The following is a 20,030-nucleotide window of genomic DNA, read 5'->3' as shown; positions in this document are numbered from 1 at the left end:
AACAAGATTCGCTCATCATGAGCTCAGGAGAGCTAGAAATGACTGACATTCTAACTGTTCTGAACTTAAAATGAGCTTGGTTGGGTCTGACTCACAGGGTGTCTAAGGTTGCCTAGGGGTAAAATGGTAAATTTTTGGTTAAAAGAGGGTAAAATGGTACCTAAATTAGGACAAACCTATGGCTGAACTCCTACATTGACTTGCAGGGGTTGGCATCTGCGAAAGGAGGGGTATCTGAGAATGGATGAGGAAAATTTGGGGTGTTTACACTTTCTCTTTCCTTCTCTTCCTCCTCCTGCTTCTTCCTTTCCCTTTGCTTATCTTCCTCATCTTTCTTCTCCTTCCTTTGCATTTCCTTCTATTTCTCGTCCTCTTTCTCCTTCCTTTGCCTTTTATTCTCTTCCTCGTCCTCCTTTTCCTTCCTTTGTCTTTCCTTCTCTTCCTCATCTTGATGCTTATTCCTGTGTATTTCCTCTTTCATCTTCATCATTTGCCTTTCTTTCTCTTTCTCCTCTTTTTTCTTCTTCAATTGTCTTTTCTTCTCTTTCTTCTTATTCTTCCTTTGCCTTTCCCTCTCCTCCTCTTCCTCCTTCTTCTTCTTTAATTGTCTTTCCTTCTTTTCCTTCTCCTCCTCCTTCATTTGCCTTTTCTTCCTTTGCTTTTCATTCTCCTCCTCCTCCTTCCTTTGCTTTTCCTTCTCTTCACCATCCTTCTTCTTCTTCTTCATCTTTAAATTTTCTTCATCCTTCTTTCTTTACTCTTTATCTTCAATATCTGATGGATCGGGCTTCATATTATAAAATTTCAATGCTTTGTCCCTGTCTTTATCATTCTCAATCTTCATTATATTTTGGTACGTTTTATAACGCTCATATATATTGGACTGGCGGATAATTTCTTCAGTAGTCATCCCCTCAAACAGCAGGGGCTTTATTGTCTTACGAATTTTAGTCATTGCTAACCTGTACAACACATAAATTTAACCGCATCATTATATGTTACAATTGCCTATTACAAATTATCACATTTGTTACACAATCACCAACATTACAAATCAACATAATATTTGGCTTCATAAGTAAACATCGTTGTAAGATTTAGCAAACTTAAGTACAAATCGAGGTAACTTTATAAATACACATCGCTACTGCATCAAACATATAAATTGTTGTTGCTTCAAACGTATAAACTGCTACTGATTTAAATGTATAAATCGTTCATGCTTCAAACGTACAAATCGTTGTAGAAATCACACCCTTCTCCTTATTCTTCCTTTGCCTTTGCCTTTCCCTCTCCTCCTCCTCCTTCTTCTCCTTCTCCTTCTTCAATTGCCTTTTCTTCTCTTCCTCTTTCTCCTTATTCTTCCTTTGTCTTTCCCTCTCCTCCTTCTCCTCCTTCTTCATTTGCCTTTTCTTCTTTTTTTTTTCATTCTCCTCCTTCTTCCTTTGCTTTTCCTTCTCTTTGTCATTCTTCTTCTTCTTCTTCTTCATCTTTAGTTCTTCCTCATCTTTCTTCCTTTGCTTTTCATCTTCACTATCTGATGGATCAGGCTCTGCTTTATAAAATTTCAACACTTTGTCCCTGTCTTTATCATTCTCAATCTTTATTATATTTTGATATGTTTCATAACGCTCATATATATTGGACGGGTGGATCACTTCTCCAGTAGTCATCCCCTCGAACGACGGAGCTTTTTTGTCTTATAAATTTTAGTTATTGCTAACCTGCACAACACATAAATTTAACCATATCATTATATATTACAACCGCCTCTCAAAGTATATATTATTATAAATTATCACATTTGTTACACAATCACCAACATTACAAATCATCGCAATATTTGCTTCATAAGTAAACATTGTTGTAAGATTTAGCAAACTTAAGTCCAAATCGAGGTAACTTCATAAATACACATTGCTACTGCATCAAACGTATAAATCGTTGCTGCTTCAAACGTATAAATCACTACTGATTTAAATATATAAATCGTTCATGCCTCAAACATACAAATCATTGTAGATATCGCACCCTTCATAAGTACATATCGTTGTAACGTTTGGGTTTCAGCAAACTTAAGTACAATTCGTGGTAACTTCATAAATCATAAATACACATCGCTACTACTTCAAACGTATAAATCATTGCTGCATCGAACGTACAAATCGCTACTGCATTAAATATATAAATCATTGTTGCATTCAAACATACAAATCATTGTAGAAATTTAGCCTTCATAAGTACATGTCGTTGTAATGTTTGACCTTCATAAGAACAAATCGTGCTAACTGTTTTTTGATACCCATAAGGTGGATAGGTACAAATCGATTTGTTTCAGTATGAAAATAGGTGTTATTTAGCATGAATAGTACAACTAGTTGTAAGATTTAGCATTAAGATTTATAAATTGATTTGTTTACATAACGAAACCTTACACGAAACTCACCAAAATGACAGGAGTTTTGGTAATCTGACAGTGGAGGAGAAACACCCAGAAGGTAGATGCAGCCGATGGTGACAACGGTGCTCCCATTGCGCAAACGATGACAAAGGGCGCTCCGACGGTAGTAGACGACGACAAAGGTTGCTTCGACGGCAGCAGACGATGGAAAAAGGTGCTCCAACAGCAGTAGACGACGACAAAGGTTGCTCCCACGGTAGCAGACGACGACAATGAGTGCTTCGATGACAGTAGACGATGACAAAGCGTGCATCGCCAAAGGGAGCTCCTGTTACAACAGATGGTGCGTCGTCAAAGGGTGATTCAGTGGCAACATAGGAGTTTACTGCTTAGAGCAAAAATATAACGTTTGAACTTTGAAGAGTTAAGATCATCCTCCCTTTTCTGGATGGAGGACATTTTTGTCATTTTCTTGATCCATCGTTTCATGGAAGGAATGGTGGGAAAGGGTACTTAAGTCTTTGCAACCGAACCGGACTCTGACGCTAAGTGATGTCGATACACACGGGGATACGAGCCCCACATGCTTATATACGTGGTGCTCATTCGGACCCCCGAACACACACCTGCGGGGAGGGGGGGACATATAACTTGCTTCGTAGTTTCAAGAACCCAAGGGTTTGTTTGATAACCCACCCGAGTAATTGGAGTCTTTAGTTTTGATTATATAGCTTCTTGAGCTGCAGTCTCTCTCTCTCTCTCTCTCTCTCTCTATATATATATATATATATATATATATATAGCAAGAGAGAGAGAGAAACTGCAGCTCCTGGATTTGTTTTGTACAATCAGGCCCATGGGTAATACGTCGGTTCTGTGCATTTCCACTTAACGCAAATGCAAACATGAAACGCTTTTGAGCATTATTGTCAAAATTGGTCTGAATTGGTCGATTCAGATAAAATCGTTCCAAAGACTATTCAAAAGGGACCGATTCAAGATCGATTCAAATTCATTTTTTTTACACTTTTTACTTTTAATAATACGTGTCATCTGATGTTAAAAAGGGAGAGAGCTGGATGGTTAGATCAGTTCTCAAAACTGAGACCAGTTCGAATCCTACCGGGGTCATTTCTCAGTTTGAATATCAACCAAAGAAGAAAAAGGAAAACGAATGAACATGTGCTGGATCAAGATAATGAACTCCATAATTATCCACTGCAATTAAACTTTAATTAAAATGGTATGCTCGTATTATGACCTTGCAGTTTTACACTTGGGAGCAGGGGGATTTTGGTTTCCATACACTGCATGCCAATTGTACGTCAATTGGTTAATCACATAGGGCGGCATGTACTCTCTCTCTCTCTCTTTTGGATACATCCACATATGCATCTGCAACACACACAATACAAAGGGAACAAAGCCAACTCTTAATGAGACAAAAACCTCCCTTCAGACAACAAGCCTACCACTAGTAATGATTTACCAACTTGTGGCAACAAAGCTTGCTACGGTCTCACCGCTACATGGAACAACGATGAATACCTATCAATAAGAATCTCAAATTGGCTGAAGGTATCATGAGAAAACAAGGAAAGATGTGATTAACTTACTTGAATACAAGAATAGAAGTTTTGTACACTTTGATAGCTAGTTCCTCACGATTAAATTTCGTTGCATGGTACACATTAGCCTGCCAAACAAGCAAAAACTTGATTAATTAGACAAAAAACTAGTATCAGAAAACCTGAATACCTATCAATAATAATCTCAAATTGGCTGAAGGTATCATGAGAAAACATGGAAAGATGTGATTAACTTGAATAAGAATAGAAGTTCTGTACACTTTGATAGCTAGTTCCTCACTATTACATTTCGTTGCATGGTACACGTTAGCATGCCAAACAAGCAAAAACTAGATTAATTAGGCAAAAACCTAATATCAGAAAAACTAAAATTTGAGATACTACAAGAGAATGAGAGGGAGGAGCGAGAGAGAGAAGGGCGGGGGTCGCTCGGAGGCCGGTCCGCAGGAGCATGATTTTCAGATTGATACTCGCGGGCAGCATGCTGAGATCCCCACAGAGCACCAGCACTGGCAACAGCATTGGATATGTCGGCTCTCAATGGATCAGGGCACACATATCCTCCATGGCCGAGGATGCGAATGCTCGTAAGAATCCATCTCGCAAAACCTATGCTGAAGTGCTCAAGAAAGGCTATGGACTGGAGAGGAGGGTAATGCAGGATCCAGGCTCTTCGTGTGCGAAGGCGAAGCAAGGTTAATTTGGTGGACGAGGGCCAAGGGTCAGCGACTGCAACTCTGGCTCTTCAAAGGCGAATCCGTAGATGACATCTAGGCGAGAGTGGGGGGATTTCACTGGCGTCAATCTCGGGACGTAAACATGTGCTTGCTCTTAACAAACTCATGTTCATTTAAAAAATGGACGTTGTCGAAATCAGAAAGGCATGGGTAGCGGCCATGGTTCGTTGTGTTTAGACCGGTGGACTCGAGTGGCAGGATGTGCAACCCATCTTCACTAGGCTGGGTATCGACTTTATAGCTCAACAAAGATGGCATGACATGGGCAAAGAAGGGGATGGTGTGCTAAGATTGATAAAGACGACGCACTCCCTTCGGCGGCCTGAATTTTAAGGATGGTGGTGCCAAGCCTGTGCGACTCTAAACTGGGTGATCTTGTGCTCTTGTAAGCGTTGTGGGTTTAACAGGAATTCCTGTCATCCTCACCAGTTCACAGCACCAGCAACAGGTCGGAGTGAGAATCAGTCGGACGAGGGTTGGACGATTGTTAAATCATGTCGGTCTCGTAGTAAAGAAGGAAGTCCTCTACCCCTCAAATGTTCTTCAACAACACTGTAGCTAATGGTGATTGGCTATGTAGGCAATGCCATGTGAAGTGTGATATCAGAAGATGGCACACAAAATTAAGAGAGATATATGATTTCATTCAGCAGGTATAAATATTACATGAAGCAGCTGAAAGAAAGGAAAACATAATTTAGCAGGAGAATACAAGAAAAGAAAATACGAAAATAACATATCGGAATAAATATAAAAAATATGAAAACAACAGATGAGGATAGATATCAAAGATCACTCTCATGATATCATCAAGACTGTCAACCTTTCTTTCTTTACACTCCCCCTCAAACTGGAGCATGAAGATCTTGAATGCCCAGTTTCAAAAGAAGATTCATAAATTGTTTTTTTCCAATAGCCTCTATGAACAAGTCTGCAAGCTGGTCCTTTGAGCGGACATAGGCAGTTTTAATCACTCCATCAACTATTTTTTCTTGCACTATATGACAATTTATATCAATATGTTTTGTCCTCTCATGATAGACTCAACAATATAGATAGCCGCCAGATTGTCACAGTATAATTCAACAATGACTTGAAGATCAATCAATATAGATTTTATCGAGACTATGTCACAAACTGCATTGGCCATCACCCTATACTCTGCTTCTGTAAAAGATCGAGACATTGTATTTTGTTTCTTGGATTTTCATGCCATTAGACTTTACCCCAAGAAAATATAGTAACCAGTCACTGATTTTTTAAAATGAGGGCATCCGGCCCAATCCGAATCACAAAAGGCCTTGAGGCACGATGGTGTTAACACATGCAACTGAATTCCATGACGAGGATTCTTCTTAACGTAGCGAACAACTCCCATGGAGGCCTCCATGTGAGGGCGTCAGAGATTTTGCATGAATCTGCTTAGGACATGGACTGCATATAGAATATCAGGCCGAGTAATGGTGAGATAAATCAAACGTCCAAGCAAATGCCGATATACGAAGGGATTCTCAAGTAACTCTCCTCCTAATGAGCTTAAGCTCTGACATTATTCCATGAGAAATTCAGCAGGTTTTGCTCTCAATATTCTCATTTTATCAATAATTTCCAATGAATATTTTTTCTAAGACAAATAAATTTCAGCTTTGGACCTAGCCACCTCAAGACCTAGGAAATATTTGAGTAGATCAAGATCTTTCATATGACCTCCTTTTCATTATTTATTGTAATTATTAGGTCATCTACGTATACTAAAATAGTTGTAAATGAATTATCCTGAATGTACGTAAACAGAGAGTAATCAACTTTAGACTGAGAGAACCCATAATCAATGAGAGTGCCTGAGAACTTGGCAAACCAGTTTCTAGGTGTATGCTTGCGACCATACAAAGACTTGTTTAATTTATACACAATATTCTTCCCTTGCCGTGAGAACCCTGGTGGCATTTCCATATAAACTTTCTCATGGAGGTCACCATGTAAGAAGGCATTATGAACATCCATTTGATGAAGAGTCTATTTTATGGTTGTTGCAACCATGAGAAGGCATCTCACAATGATCAATTTTGCTACGGGTGCAAATGTCTCATGATAGTCTAGTCCTTTATGTTGGGAATACCTCTTTGCTACTAATCTTTCCTTGTAGCGTTCTATGGTGTCATCCGACTTGTATTTTATTTTGTATATCCACTGCACCCTATGGGTTTGACAGCTTTAGGTAGATAAGTAATTATCCAAAATGTTATTCTCCTCTAAGACACATATTTTAACTGTCATAGCATCTCGCCAATACTTCTCGTTCATGGCTTCACTAAATGTCACAGGTTCAAATTCAGAGAAAATGGCTAATAAAAAGGCTTGGTGAGAAGGAGAAGATTTTTCAAATGAGGCAAAGTTGACTAAGAGAAATCATGTATCTTTACTAATAGCATGCCTTGGCAACGAAGTTGAATGAGGTGAGCATTGAGATATTGAGCAGTAGAAATCTTTCAACATCATAGATGGTCTACATTCTCTTGAAGACCAATGTAGAGTATTTTGGTTCTCATTTTGAAGTTCATTCTCAGGTTGATGATTTTTAGAGGGTAATTCAAGAGTTAGTTCATTCTTAGGGCAATCATGTCTTTCTTGGGAAATAGGTGGTTCAATTATAAATACAAGTAGCATTGATATGGTCACCATCTCGTTTTTCTCGTGAAACGGAAAAATATTCATGAAAAACTATACCATGACTACAAAAAAGAGTATTTGATTCTGAATCAGAAACCTTGTAAGCTTTCTGAGCAAAAGGGTACCTAAGAAATATGCATTTTTTTGCACGAGAATCAAATTTAGATTTAGTGTGATCAACATTAGTAGCATAACAAAGGCAACCAAATACACACAAGTGAGCAAAACTTGGTTTTTTGATAAACAATTACTTAAAGAGAGTTTTACTATCAAATTTGGGTGAAGAGATTCTATTAATCAGTTAAGTTGTATTCAACACACATTCTCCCCAAAACTTGTATGGTAAGTTGGCTTAAAACATCAAGGCCCTAGCAACCTCCAAAAGGTATCGATGTTTGCACTCAACAACTCCATTTTGTTGGGGGTATTGCGGCACAACTATATTGATGCATAATCCCATTATTGGACAAAAACTTTGCATTTCATGAGAAAAAAACTCAGTCCCATTATTAGATCTTAGATTCTTGACTTGAGTCTGACATTGAGTTTGGACCATGCGTAAAAGGATTGAAGTAAGGTTTTTGCTTTATATTTATGTCTTATTAAGTATGCCCAAGTGCATCTAATAAAATCATCCACAATACTCAGAAAGTAATGGGCCCCCGACAAAGAAGATTGAGAGTAAACACCCCAAATGTCAACATGAATTAATTAAAAAACAATAGTTGTTGAAATAGCACTAGTACCAAAAGGTAAACCATTTTGTTTAGCTCAAGGACAAATCTCACAATGACAAGTATCATTCAAAGTAACATTGAAATCATATGCAGAAAAAAGTTTCATAAGAGATGTAGATGGATGTCCCAATCTCCAGTGCCATAGGTCAAAAAAGGGATGACATGAGGTCAAAGCTAAAGGTGAAGATGAAATCATGGATAAAGGTGAAGAAGGCTCGTGATGCAAGATAAAGAGTCCATCTTGCTCCTCACCCACTCCAATTTTCATCCCTGAAGAAAGGTTTTGAATGATACACAAGTCAAAAAAGAAAGTGACAGAACAATTTAGTGACTTTGTCAGTTTGCTAACTGATAGAAGATTGAACTTGAAAGAAGGTATGCATAAGGCATCTTTCAAAACGACTTTATCAGAGATCTTTCTAACCCTTGATCTTGAGTTTGAGTACATGAACCATCAGAAAGTTTAACAGAAATACATAAATTATTTTGTGATACATCAAAACACAATTTTGAGGAGGAAGCAATATGCTCACTTGACCCAGAATTGATGATTCAGGAGGAAGAAAGAGAAGAATTTTGGCAAAACAAACCTATGAAATTTGCCAAGGCTACAAAGGAGTTGTTTTTTACGAGTGCCATGAGCTGATTGTACTCCTCTCGAATAAGGCTAACACTTGACCCAGGTTCACTTGATGCATTACTTATAGGAGTCATCCCTACTTCAGTAGCATTGACAAAGACTATCCTTTGATTTATTTTATAAAATTGTGTCCTGGAGTATAGTCAATCAAATTGTAGCATTTTTCATTAATATGACTGACCCCATTGCAATGAGAACATGTTGGTCATGAGAGACGAGCAACAATGGGCTTGGTTCTTCATCTATCTTGAGGTAGAAACCAAGTACTAACAAGGGCAGCACGATCTGACGAGGCAGGATTAATGCGAGCCTCACACTGCTTCTCCTCTAGCAATATAAATGAATGTTTTTTTTTAATGGTTGGTAGGAGATCCATCAGAAGATTTTATCCTCTAATAGTATTATATGAGTCATTTAGTCCCATAAGGAATTAAATGATTCTTTCTCTTTGTTGTTGCTCAACAATAACTTTCAAGGCTTCACATGAACAAGTGAGCATAGGAGAGTATGAGGCTAATTCATCAAAACACCCTTTCAAGGTGGTGAAGTAATTAGCAACAATTATGGATTCTTGTTGTAACTTAAAAATGGCACTTTGAATCTGAAAAAAGTGTAGGGCATAGCTCTGAGTAAATCGCTCTTTGAGGTCAATCCAAACCTCATGAGCCGTAGTGGCATATACTGTTGGCCAATTCTTGAGAAATCAAGTTAAGTAGCCACGATAAAATCATGTGGTTACATCGTTTCCACTTAGAAAACTCAAGCGCAGTAGGCTTAGGAGGAGTTATGGTCCCATTAATAAATCCTATTTTGTTTTTGCACTTAAAGCCATCACCACGACACGACTCCAAGTTACGTAATCATCACCATCAAGAGGTTGTGACATGAGAACAACACCCAGATTGTCTGAGTGGTGCAAATAGAAAGGGTTTGTGACATAAAAAAATAGAATCAGAATTTTGTCTTTGGTTTTGACTTTGATCGGCCATAGATGCTTACCTCTGAAATGATGATCAAGAGCAAAAGCATCTCTTACAGAGGTTGCAAACAGAGGCTGAGGTATGAGCAACGTCTGAGCAGTGACTCAGTAGTTATGACCACATAGAAGGCAATCTACTGGAAATGCCTACAAAAAATGCAAACTACAATCACCACTACGGTGACTACAAAAAATGCAAACTACAGTTAGTGACTGTAAAAGATGGATCTCGTCTCCATTTTTGCCCCCACCCAAGCTGATCTGCAGAGGCCACCAAAAATCACTTACTGTCGAGAGAAAGGATCACATCTGTAGAATCATGCTTGAAAGGTAAACTATGCCAGTCGAATAAGAGAAGGCAAGATCTAAGTTAGACTCAAAGGATCCATGCACTGCTCTAATACCATATGAAGTGTGATATTAGAATATGGCACACAAAATTAAGAGAGAGAGAGAGATATGTTGTAGGTATAAATATTACATAAAGTAGTTGAATCCCATACATCGTGGGATTGAACAAGGAAACAAGGTAAAAGGAAAATACAATAAAGGAAAACATAATTTGGCAGTAGAATACAAGAAAGGAAAATAAAATATGAAAACAACAGATCAGAATAAATATCAAAAATATGAAAACAACATATTAAATGTGTGCCTATTGTCATATCTGTAGCGGACCTAAGCTCAATAAAATTAACCATGACTGCTCATCCAGGCTCAGTTAATCTTCAGATCAAGACTACCAAACAAATCTGTAAGTGGTTATGGGAGCCTCCGCCATTAAAGACTTCGTTGCTGCTCAAGAGTAGGCCCCCAAAGGGAACTCGCCGGGGGGTTGGAAACAACCACCGCCTCGGGATCGAGTAGTGATGGGGGACATGCTGCAGACGAGGATAGGACCATCTTTTTCGGCTAGCTCTGCTACTCACTGAGGGACCTGCACATTATTGATGAGGGTGGACCAACCAATGTTTCATATTGGTCACTGTATTCTTCCAACCTACATCATCGTCTCTCCCGATAGGTAGCCTGAACCCTACCGGTCAAAGATTCAAACCGGTTGTTGGTCTGATCCTCGACATGAGGATCCTCGATCATTTGGTTGATTCTTCCAATAACCACAGATTGGGCCTCTCTTCACATGGGAAAGGCGTGCAACAATATCCTTCCTTGGGGCGGCCCAATAAAGATAAAAGAAAATCCCTTTAAAAGTGGCTGCAACATTGTGGATTGTTCTTTCATTATTAGCCTCTTAGATTGGCCAACCAGGTTGCCTCTTCTAGAAGGAGGGTGGAACCGGTCTCTGCCCACCATCATTTCCCCATAATGGCTAGAGACCTCCCCTACCTTTTCGGATTCCAATTTAATGTTGGATGGACCCCATTTGGATCTAGAAACTACAAACCTGAGTCAAGCAACTAAAACGGTAACGGTAGTGATATAAGATCTCTGGATTGACCTCAGACAGATCCAGTGCCAAAAATCAGATCTGAATTGCTCCCGAGACACAGACCCAGACCAGTTGGCTAATGACTCGATCCTGTTATTTATGTCTGAGTCGGTTCTGCTGGAGAATAACATGCCTTCCCAAGACACTGAACCAGTTCAATCTATTGATGTTGAACCAGTTATAGGTCTGCCTAAGGGGGCTCGTGGGGACGATGCACCTCGTTCTCTTGTTCAACATATTGGTGTTGTTACCGTCGCCCTTACTATTACTAAGCTTACTTGGCTAGGAGTTGTGTCGGGTTGTGTGGACGTCGAGTAACAATGTAGGATCAATCAACCACAACACACCCAGCTAGGGATGGCAGTGGACCGGGGGACAACGGGGTTCCGCCTCGCCTAGCCCCGTTTGGACCGGGGATGAAGGGAATGAAACAGAGATGGAGGCGGGGATGAAGGTTAAAATCTATCCCCATGCGAGGATGGACTTAAGCTTTTCCCTGCCTCGCCCCGTCCCCGCCCCAATCCTCGCCTAGCCCCACCCCGCCTCGTCCCCAATCCTTTAAGGGATTACTATAGACTAAGGGGAAATGGGCCCGCCCCGCCTCGCCCCCGTTTGGACTAGGGATGGAGGACATGAAACGAGGATGGAGGCGGGGGTGGAGGTTGAAATCCATCCCTGTGCGGGGATGAAGGTTCGGATTTTGAAATAAAGCGGGGGTGGAGACCTTGTCCCCCGCCTCCGCCCCGAGTCCACTGCCATCCCTACACCCCGCTAGGCATCATTATTTCCAGAGGTGGTTTTAAGGATGACTGCAATCTCAGCGTTCAAGATCTGGTTCACTCAACCCCACCTCAAGATCGACCACATGTTATTGCACGATCTATTGACAAAAATCAATGTTCCTTTTGACGCTCATTGCACATTGAGCGAGATACTCAGAGCAATTAAGTTAAAATTACCACCTTCCTCATACTCGGTGATCGTCAGCAAGATAAAATCGAAGCATCACACCCTTAAATTAGGGCAGACAAAGTCTTCTTGAGGATGATGCATTCTCGGGAAGCAAGCAAGAGCTCATCGGTTATAATGTGTATAGAAACTTGAAACACTCAACGATCTTTGTGGTCGTGAAAAACAACAATACTTACAGATATCATTTATCGCAAAAGGTCGGATATTGTGTGTATTCAAAAAATGGAGGTGCATTCCCTGGATCGGGCACTTATGAATAACATTTGGATTAATTGCAATTTCTTGTACCTTGCAGCACAAGAGAGAGCAGGGGGTATTCTCATCACCTGGAGGAAGGACTTGATGGGATCGATCTTATTCATCAATAATTTCTCTCTCTCTCTATATATATATATCATTTTTTTTTCAGATTTGTCATTGGTTGCTCCCTTTTTACTTACAACAATATATGGACCATGTACGAGCCCTATTAACAAAAAATTTGGGCAGAGCTTCAAAAAATTGGGAATGAAATCCTCCCTTGCACATCCTTAAATTGGTGTATAGGGGGTGACTTTAATTAATTCCATCCTACGGCTCGAAGACTCGAACACTCCCCAACGTTATACTTGTAACATGCAAAGGTTTGCAAATTTCATGGATATTGAAAACCTATCAAAATTACCATTACAAGGAGTGAAGTTCACATGGTTCAATAAAAGATCCTCGCTCGTCATGAGAAAGCTGGATTGGGTTCTTGTGTCATCGGCTATGGTGCATGGGCTGCATGATATGCGGGCCTGGGCAGATCCTATTTCAATATTGCACCACTCATTAGTTTGGGTGGAGTGGGGGATGATATATAGGACTGCGCACTAATCGTGTATTCCTTTTGAAAATATGGTGGGTTCGAGAGCCCAAAATGTTTAAACTTATCGCCAATTGGTGGGATTTGGCCCCATGTGTGGGTAGTTGAGATGCTCAAAGGGTGAACTCAAAACTTGCATTTGTTCGCTCTAAGCTCATTGAATGGAATAAGAACACAGAGATGACTAAATTTAAGGACTTAGATGAATAGGAGTCTAGACTGTGGGTCCTACAGGATGATGAGAAAAATTTACTAGTGGGAGAGATGAACATGGGGCTGAAATTAGAGCATGAACAACTCGTTAAAATTATTTATGAGTGGCAGGTGAAGGAGAATGCTAAATGGAGGCAATGGGCCAAGGTGCATTGGCTTCGATCCGAGGAGCAAAACACATACTTTTTCCATATGTGTGCATTCTCTTAGCATAGAGCAAATAATATGCTCTGTATGGTCATTGAAGGTAGTAGACTCTTGTGTGCAGGGACATAATCGAAGTAAGGACTATTTTAAAGAGAGTTGAATCCATTTTTTAAGAAGATCTCTAACCTTTAATGATCGTTAATGTTATACTTTATATCATAATGAAGCTCTATCATCGTACTATGGCAGTTAGAGTCAAGGCGAACTAGACTATCATGATCGTTCTAAGTCTTGCCAAACAAGGTCAGATCAGTTCAAGGATAACTAGGACTTGAAGACCGTTTTGTGGTCTTACTGAATGAGGTTAGACCAGTGTCTAGAGGTAAACCAGGATTTTAAGACCACTTGGTCTCGTTGAACAAGGTCAAACCAGTTTGAAATTTGTATGATTAGCTGCTAAAGGTTTCTTCTTGCTTAAGAAAATTGAACTTAGGATAGCTTTATAATGTCCTATCCCTAGGTTTTACATAGGTTCAGACTCCTTTGACATGCCTCCATATGATTTTAATAGAAAGACATCATTGAAAATGTTCAGAGAAAATAAAGAAAGGGGTTTGATAAAGGCTTCTTTAGTCTTGTCAACAAGAATAGTATACTCTTGCAACAAAGAGGATAACTTGGACCCCAGAAAAAAAAATCATTTTAAATTTTTTTGGCTTTTCATAGTTTTTGAAATATTTTAAATTATTTTTTATTTTCAAAATGTTTTTATTTTTATCAGATTTTTAGTTTTTTTAGTTTTATTTTTTAGTTTTTTTTTTTAATATTTCAAAGGTTTTGAAGGCTTACTTGGGGCCATAGGATGGTAACTCGTGCGAGATATCATTTTTCCTCCATACAATGGTGGTTTGGCCCTGACCTGTAGGAACCTTGTTCTGAGCAAGATGTTTTTCTTTTGTTAAAGAAGGGTCGAAGGAGTTCAAGCTGCCTTGTAGCTTTTTTTGTCCCAGGCTAAGTCCTTGTAATGAGAGTGTCAATCCCATATTATCTGTCATGCCTGGTCCTTTCACTGAGCTTATGATGGTGGCCATTGTTTTGAAATGATCCTTCAACACCCAAGATAATTTTTCTTGTTTGCCCATTTTTTATTCAGACCTTTTGTGGTCAAGACCCTAGGTTTTCCTTTTGTATGCAGTTGAGAGATGCTCTCTTATGATCTTGGGCCGCTTTGAGAGGTTTTTGATTGACACTTGGCCCGAATTGGATAATGCTCTACTTACAACTAAGCTTACTGATGGGGTGGTCATTTCATCTTTTGACCTAAAGGTTGCCATGTCAGTTTGCCCCTTGGGTTTAGAGAATGAAGACTGTATAGGGAGGTCATCCTTTTCTATGATGAACTTTCGGTGATAGGGCACTAGTAGAGAAACTGTTGTATGATTGTTGTTTAGTGAGCCCAAATCTATCACATTCATCTAATTAAGTTTCTAGTTCTCTCATGAAATTCCTCTTTCTTTGACCCTTCACCCTCTTTGATAGCAAATATGGGGTGCTAGAGGCATTGGGTAGGAACAATCGTTGTAGGTGAGGACTTGTGGAGCACAGATTACCGCATTGTTAGATAGCCCTTTTTTCATACCTTTTTCCAGGAACCCATCTTCACTCATTTCATAGGCTTGAACTGCTTTTTCTGTGATACAGTTGTTGTCGCTCGACTCTGGCTATTCTTAATTCATCAATAGCTCTCTACTGTCTATATGGTCTTGGATGATATGCTTGAGGATGAAGCATTCTTTGGTGTCATGGCGCACAACTCTATGGTATCTATAATATTTGGTTGGGTCATTACCCTTTATGTGTGGTAGATCTAACACATTAGATAACTTGACTAGGCCATCCTATAATAGTAGATCTAGGACCCATGATTGAGGCTGCTCGAACTTGGTGAATATTCTGTCTCTAGTCCACTTGGGATTTCCCTTGTATCCATTCTCATTCTGCTTTTTTGGGGAGACCCTCTGGTTATATGTATCCTACCTTTAGCTACCATCTTTCTTGGCCTTTTGCCACGTGGTCCACACTATGTTGACCTAACTGATCTTGCATAATTTTTATGCATACTTTCATATATTTTTATGCATGATTATGTGCAATAAATGCTTAAAAATGCATGTTTGCTAAGGGTTTCATTGTTTTTCATCAAATCATAATTTGAGCAAATTGTGCCTTTTTGAAATATTTTGGGAAAACTAATTAAGTTTTTAGAAAATATGTTTAGAAAGAGAAGTCTTTTAAAATATTTAAAATTCTATGAACACTTTTTGAAAGATTTTCTAAAAACCTAATTAAAGACTATACATAGAATTTTTAGAGGGAGGGGAAAACATTTTTCTTCCCCTTTTTCTTTTCAACTGGTTGCTTACCTTTTTCCTCTTTCTTCGTCTTTCTTGTTCTTGCTTCTAAACCTCATCGTCGCTGATTCTTCTTACCCCCATTATCAGGGAGATTGGAGGTCCGTGTGATTGCAATGGAAATGCCACTTCTTCTTTTCAACCCATCTGTCGGAGGCAAACTGCGAAGGTAAACCTCTTCTCCCCTATCTTCATAGTTATTTTTAGATTCATTGCATGCATCATAATTTATTTATCATCTTCATCATCACATATAGAGTCATTTGATTAGTGTTCGTATGGTTTTCATATATTAGAATAAAATGCATGCATCATATAAATTAGTTTCATTCATTTTCTGGTTATATTCGATTTTTGCTTGATTGTTCTAGATAGCATAGATTAAAATTAAATTTTTTTCTAGCAATAGTTAATTTGTAAATCATTTTTTTAGTTGTTGCTTAGTTACTGTTCGTATTTCCAAAGTTTTTATTTGAGTTTCCCGCACACGTGAAACACGATCACAACATCACACGATCGACAAATCTGTGTGATGCTGAAACTGTATGCACCAATGTGCATTGACCGCGGATCATTGCTTGAGCCTGCAACCCGTGCAGTTTACAAATTCTTTTCTCTTGCTCATCAAGCAAACAGAACAATATTTCACGTTGTTAATAAATTGTTTAACAATCAACTTCAAACACGTTGTAGACGTTTGATCATGCATATAATTCAGGGTTATTAACATTTAAATATGCATGATTTTATAAAATAATGTTTCAAAAACCCAATATTATGTTAGTTTTTGAGTAAAAGTGCTAAAATGATTTAAAATTAGAAAATGAATAAAAAATAGTTTTATTTTACATTCTTATGCCTATTTTAGTTTTTTTTTAGTGGTTTTAGTTTTTATTAAAAAGAAAAAAATAAAAAAATTAGAGAAAAATAGTTTTATTCATTTTAAGTGTTGTTTTTAGAAAAGAAGAAAAATATAGTAGATTAGTTTTTGAAGTTCTTTTATAAATAGTTTGGTTTTTGAAAAGTTTCACAGTTTTCTTTACTTTTGAAAAAAATAAAAATAAAAATAATAAATAAAGAAAAAAATATCTAAATAATAATACAAACCGGGTGGAACCGGTTTGTATTTCTAAAAAGGAGAAAGTGAAAACCAAACCGGCTGGAACCGGTTTGGAAGTTTTGAAAATAACCAATGGTTGTTTCAAACCGGTTCCAACCGGTTTGAAACCTTTTAAAAAGGGGCGTAAAGCAGATCGGAGGGGGCTCCATTTTTGTGCGCCAAAATTTTCTTTTCCCCCTCTGCTTTTCACCTATTCCTTCTGTTTCCCAGTTGCCGGATTCCTTCTACTTCTTCTTCTTCTTCTTCTTCTTCTTCTTCTTCTTTTTCTTCCAGCAGTAGCAAAGATTCTTCATCCGGTGGCAAGGAGTTCTTCGATCGATTGCAGCGCACGAGTTGGAAGCCATCTTCTCCCTCATTTCCTGTAAGTCATCTTCTTCTTCTTCTTCTTCTTCTTCTTCTTCTTCTTCTTCTACTTCTTCTTCTTCTTCTTCTTCAGTTTAATTCTTTCTGAATCATAATGTTTGAATTTCAAATTGGAAAAAAAAAAACAAGAAACATAAAACGAAAAAAAAATTCTGTGAAGAACTCCGGTGATTGACAATTATTCTGACCGGAATGTTGTTCTGATGAATAAATCTTGATGATTTGATCAAATTCTTGATTCAGATTTAGTGAATTCGTTTATTGTTATCAGAAAAAAAAAATCTGTTCTAAGCATTATCGATCATCTGGATCGATATTTGCATTTTCCGGTGAAAGATAAGTTCTGGAATTCTGATCACCGTGCGGTTGTTGTTTTCCGGTGAGTAAATCTTGGATAATGAAAATCTGGATTGATCAACTGAATGATGTTTAAGAAATTTCAGTATGAGTAAGCATTGTTTGATCAACTGAAAAAATCGGATTGAGATAATTCCAAGTGATTAAAATGCAAATCGATATGTTTGTTTCTAATTTTTTTTCTCTTTCCGGCATCTCTGTTTTTTTCCGGTAATAGATCATCTGATTTTTCTGGTGAATTGAAGTTGTTTTTGAGCTTTAAATTTACAGTGATTTCCTGAAACTTTTGCATCTCCAGTGTTTATCTACATTACATATGCATTCGATCAAACTGAAATTGATTGCATGAGTGAATCCAGGCATCCATTGGAGTTGTTGAGTATTTAAATTGATTGTATTTCACTAATTAATATGCAGAAATTTTGTTCAACAATGTAAAATTCTGTTCAATTTGAAACTATTCAAAGCTGAACTATGATTTTCTTAAAGTGTCTGATAGAAGCTGGCGATTGATCAATTGAACTCAATCTGTTATTCAAAGTTTAATAGCTGTTACTGTTCATTTTCCGATTGTTTGCATTCTTTGTTTTCAATGTTTTTTTCATGATTCATATCTTTTTCAAATTACTTAGTTCAATCATTTTCCTTGTTTAGTATTTTTTCATTTGTTGTTGAATTTCACTATTTTGTTCCTGTTTCAATAACTGTTTTGCTTTTCCTTATATAAATCTCTTATTTTGTCCATTCCTTGTTTTTGGTTCGACATTAGTTAATTGAATATTAGTTAATTGTTAGATGTTAGTAAATAATTAGCTAGATATAATTAGTTGTTGTTAAGTGCTTTGCTAGTAGATTAAGTAGTTACTTGTTTAGCATTTCTTAGTGAATTGTGATTTCATTAGATCATTTAGCGAGTATATTTCTATTTCTGGTACTGCTCGTGTCCTTTTGACTTGTGCAGGATTGCACGAGATTGGAGCTAAAGAGACTACGTGACACAAAGTACGAAGATAGAAGATTTTTACTTTTCAGTTTAGACTTAGAATTTTAATTGGGTTTGTAAATATTGCACTTTACGCCCTCTACGAAGGGTATTCATTTGTTGTAATCGCTAGTTGTTTTTACTTTTCTTAGAACAGTTTACATTTCAATAATTCAGCAATAAAGAATAGTTTAGAATTGTGTGCTTGAATACAAAATATTCCCGTTCCCTGAGTTCGACTCGGTCTCATCCACTAGGGAGAACCGGTTTTTATTATTTGATGTCTGGTTTTCACATGTTTTTCATATAAAAATCTTTTCAAAATTTACAACGATTACAAAAAAAGACATCAAATTTTTGGCACCGTTGCCGGGGAACGGCGTAATATTAGTATTCACTTTATTGCCTAGTGTTTGTGTTGCATTTAGGTTTAGAACCACGTATGTGCATATCTTAGAGACGAGCTTTCTTTTCTGCACAACCCACCTATTAGGATCCCCTTAGAGGTGACTGTGTACGATTGGTACCGTACACATAGATTTTATATTTCTCATGCATAATCTCTGTTATGTGTAACTGCGTGGTGTTTGTTTAGTTTTTGTTGTTTTTTAGTTTACTCGTTTTGTGGTTTGCGTGGTTTGGCCGCTTAGTGCGTTAGTTAGGTAGAAAACCCAAAGTTAGGACGTGAGCTACACCGGTCTACTCTAAGGTGTATGCAAGGGCGACGCTCACTTGACCCTGAGCTGGTAGAACCGATTGAGGACCCCGAGTCCCTTATTAGGAGAGCACAAAGATCTGCAACCATGGCTGAGAATCAACAGATTACTCGTCCCCTTAGGGAGTACTTCATGCCTAACACCTATACTCCCGCCTCCTGCATCACAAGACCTGATGTAGGAGCAAATCAGTTTGAGATTAAGGCCAGTGTAATCCAAATGCTACCCTCATTTTATGGCCTTAGCAATGAAGACCCATATCGTCATCTCGACGAATTCTTAGAGATTTGTTCTACAATGAGAATCAACAACTTTGGAGATGATGCTATGAGGTTGACCCTGTTTCCCTTCTCTCTGAAGGATAAAGCCAAACACTGGCTGAAGGCATTAGATACAGTTCGAATTACCACGTGGGAACATATGCAAAGAGAATTTTTAAAAAAATATTTCCCAATCGGTAAGACGAATCAGTATCGAAAGGCCATCACCAGTTTTTCGCAAATAGAGGGGGAACTGTTCCATGAGACTTGGGAGAGGATGAAGGATCTTCTCCGCAAGTGTCCCCACCACCAGGTGCCTCGATGGCAACTGGTGCAATATTTCTATGACGGTCTTACTGAGAAGAATCGTCAAATGGTTGATGCCGCATGTGAGGGTACTTTCATGCTCAAGAGTGAGGATGAAGCATGGTTGCTCTTT

Source organism: Nuphar pumila, chromosome 7, assembly GCF_984573655.1.
Source record: "Nuphar pumila chromosome 7, dmNupPumi1.hap1.1, whole genome shotgun sequence".
In the NCBI taxonomy this organism is placed as follows: domain Eukaryota; kingdom Viridiplantae; phylum Streptophyta; class Magnoliopsida; order Nymphaeales; family Nymphaeaceae; genus Nuphar; species Nuphar pumila.
Note: the sequence above shows the minus strand (reverse complement) of the source record.